Source organism: Sapajus apella, unplaced genomic scaffold (genome assembly GCF_009761245.1).
Source record: "Sapajus apella isolate SASKATOON/1434 unplaced genomic scaffold, GSC_monkey_1.0 scaffold67, whole genome shotgun sequence".
Taxonomy (NCBI): domain Eukaryota; kingdom Metazoa; phylum Chordata; class Mammalia; order Primates; family Cebidae; genus Sapajus; species Sapajus apella.
In genome coordinates this window covers 7006078-7010158 of record NW_022437007.1, presented here as the reverse complement: position 1 = coordinate 7010158, position 4081 = coordinate 7006078, and positions in this window count along the sequence as shown.

Sequence of the window (4081 nt, the reverse complement as noted above, 5' to 3'; positions counted from 1 at the left end):
ATACAGCAGCTGATAGCTTCAGATACAAGGAGATTTTAAATTTACTAACAAGCTCTTTTCCGTAGATCTCCAGTGGCTGTTCAAGAAAACAGTAGGGCCTGGAGCTGTGGCTCACGCCTGTAATCCCAGCTCATAGGGAGGCAGAGGCTGGAGGGTAGCTTGAGCCCAGTAGTTCGAGACCTGTCTGGGCAATATAGCGAGACCCTGTTCTCCACAAAAAAAAAAAAAAAAAGAGAGAGAGAGAGAACAGTAGGGCAAGAGACAGGAGGACCTCCCCTACTGATGAAGACACGGAGGAGGGAGTAGCTGCCATTGCAGAAAAACAAAAAACCTGCTTCCCTACCTAATCCCTTGTCTCATAAAGAAGCCAATGCTTCAAGGAAGAAAATAAAGCTGATCAGCTCTAAGGTGTGAGGAAATATCCTTTGAAGAATTCCTTCAGCAGGTTCAACAATAGACTTGGCCTGGCTGAGGAAAGAATCATGAACTTGAAGATGGACCAACAGACATCCCCAAAGCTTAAACACAGAGAAAAAAGGAATGAAAACAAACAGAACAGAGCATCAAGAAGGTGTGTGACAATTTCAAATCATCTAAATACTTGTAATTAAAGACCCAGAAGGAGAAGAGAGAGAGCACAAAATGAGAGAAATATTTGAAAAGATGAATTTTCCAAAAGTAATGAAAGACATGAAAAAAAGATTCAAGAGGCTAAGAGACTGCAAAGCAAGATTGAAAAATACCATATACCTAGACATATCCTATTCAAAGGGCTGAAAAAAATAAAAAGACAATTTTGAAGGCAGCCTGTGAAAAAGACATATCACATTACAGAGAAACAAAGACAAAAATTATAGACACTGTCTCATTGGAAAGCAATCAAGTCAGAAGACATTGGAGTCACAGCTTTAAGTTTTTGAAAGAAATAAAAAAAATCTGTCAACTCAGATCGCAATAGCTAGAGAAAACATCTCTCAGCAATGAAGGTGAAATGCTTTTTCAGACAAATAACGTAGTAAGAAATCATTGCCTGAAGATTTCATTGTGATACTAATATTAAATACTTCTATTAGGACAGAAGATTGTCTGAAATCATTAATCTAAGTTTCAACCTTAAGAATCTAGGAAAAGAAAAGCAAATTAAACCCAAAACAAATAGGAAGAAAATAATAAAGAATAGATGATAAACAATTATATTAAAAGTTTAAAAATAGAAAAAAATTGATGAAACTAAAAGCTGGTTTATTTTTTAAAATTAATACCATTGACAACCTCTAGCCAGACTGATAAAGAATAAAGAAAAAGACACAAATAAATAATATCCACATCCTGCTGATATTAGGGAAAAAGAAAATACAATCATGTCTCAATAGTAATACACACAACATAGACATAAAATAAAAACTGTGCTCGAAATACAAACAGTAAAATTAGGAAATGGAAAAAAGAGAACACTAAAAGCTGACCCAGCTAGACAGCTTGTCTAGTTATACAGGGAACCACAGAGAAGTGAGCAGAATAGTGATTGCTTAACAATGTTATTAAAAAACTGCAACTTTATAGAGAAAGATAAATTTAGATTCTCATCTTGCACCTTACACAAATGAAACTTGGCATATAAAGCATATAAAAATGTAAAATGTGATACCCTAAAGCTGATAAAAAATATAAAATGTATGAAAGTATTCAGCATAAAGTGAAATATTGATAGATATGAGCATTGAAGATATTTTGCTTTACAAAGAAGATTTGAGAGAAACGGGAGAAAATTACAAGAAAAAAAGAAGACAATGTTATTTAGGATATGAATATTTTCAAATTTGGAAGACATTTGGATTTCAAGTTAAAAGAATGGACAAAATATGTGAATAGGAAAGGAAATGTCACATGTAAAATAATTATTTATTATTTTATATCCAGCAAATTAAAATAATTCGGAAGCTATATAATGCCAAATTTTGGAAAGGATATGAAAAAATAGAAACTATTTCAGGTGAAAGCACAGCCTGATATAGCAGATACGTGGAACAATTTGCAGTACATAATAATTATGAGAATGACTAGTAATGCTATACTTGGACTCAGAAACATCACACATAGATCTATACAAGCATATGCATTAATATGCTTATTACAGCATTATCTTGATTATGAAAGCTGGAAGCATCTTACGTGTATATTTCTGGGAAATAAATTTAGAAAAATGAATAGACATATTAAAGTAGTTAAATAAATAAACTACTGAAATAAACAAATTATTTAAAAGTAACGGACATGTATCATGGAGCAATTCATAAGCAGTGACCATGAAGTGTGGACTAGAGCAATAACATCATGTTATTAATATAATTTTAAAGATGCACTCACAAAACAATATTTTACAGTTTACAAAAACACATACGTGTGTCAGAAAAAATATGGAACATATTAGAGTGATACTTATGGTGGAGGAAGAGTGAGGAAAAAGTGGATTTAGGGATCAAAGATGAAGGAAAAAGTAAATGAAATACAATAGAAGTGACTTAGCCCAATAGGATAGTGTGACATGACCTGAGTAATGCAACCTCTGTATTTGAGCCCCCCAACACACACTCACCACTCACACAAACACACAGATGCACAAAAAGTATGATATATTCATATAATAAAATATTACAAGATATTAAAAATAATGAAGTGCCAGATAGATAAGAATCTCAAATGTTTATTATTAAGGTAAAAACATCAAAGTGTTGAACTGTGTGAAGAACATGGTGCTATTTGCATTATTAAAAAGAATATATGAGAAAATGCTTACATAGCACAGTCTGACTCTGGAGGAACAGAGAAGAAAATGGTAACAGCGATTATTTCCAGGAAAGGTAATTAGGTATCTAACAGACAGCAGTGGGAGGGAAGATTTACATTTTACTGCTTATTGTTTCTTTTAAATTTTGTACTTTACTTGGCTAGTCAATCAAACAAATAAATAAAATGTGTTGTTAAAGAAAGCTTACACCAGTAAAATAATTATCTACTTGAAATCAGCAATGAGTTTATTCTGGGCTAACTTACTGGCAAGACTAAAAAATATAAATACTTAGAAAGTATAGAAAATGTTCATGTTTTATTTTAAACGTATTTTGTATTCAAATATAGCCCATCTTTGTGCCTGCAACTCTATGTTTTATAATATTTACTACATTACAATCCTTCGAAGGAAACCTATGTCTTTGATGAGTCAGAATTTCATTTAGAATTCAAAATAATTAGTAGGATAGTAATCATTCCTTTTAAGATATACACCATTATTTTCTATTTTAAATAGCCAAGGATCTCTAGACGCTGAGAGACTCCAAGTATTCCCCATGGCAATATCAAATGCATTGAGGTGCAGATGTGCAGGGAAGCTTACCAATGTGAGAACCAATTCCAATTACTCTCTCTCCCTAAAGCACTTTCATGCAGATATTCACTTTAATCTCAAAAGCCATTCACTTAAATTGTCCCTGATATGTCATTACTCATCGCTCTCTGTAACACTCTCAGATTTCCATCAACTTGCACTCAAAAAGCTCTAAATCATTAAATTGGGGAAAATTTCTTTCTCAAGTCTCTCTATTCAACTCACTTCACTGATAGGAGCCATTTCTATCTTGGGAACAACTTACAAAAACTTCATATTAGTCAGTATTTCTAGAGCAGAATCTGTAGTGGATCCATCAAAGACTGCCTTTACTCAGGATTTGCACATTGACTTATTTTGATTATACCATCAACAAAATAAGGGATTTTCCTATTTCACTCTTAAAGAAGTGTACACCCTAAAAGATATTTATACGTTCCAGATTTGGCCATCAGGTTATTAAAAGGATTAGAAAGATAAACTAAATTTTACCTTAAAAAATAAAGTTTTTTAACCATTAGCATGTTAAAAAAGATATTAGCACATTTCTTAGCTTAATAATTGAAATGGCAGTTGCTAGCACAGATAATAACTAGATTGATGAGATTTTTATGCTAGTTATAGAATTTGGAGAAAAATTCAATACCATTAACTTTGTTAATATTTTCAAAACGAAATATGTTTGAGTAGAAAACT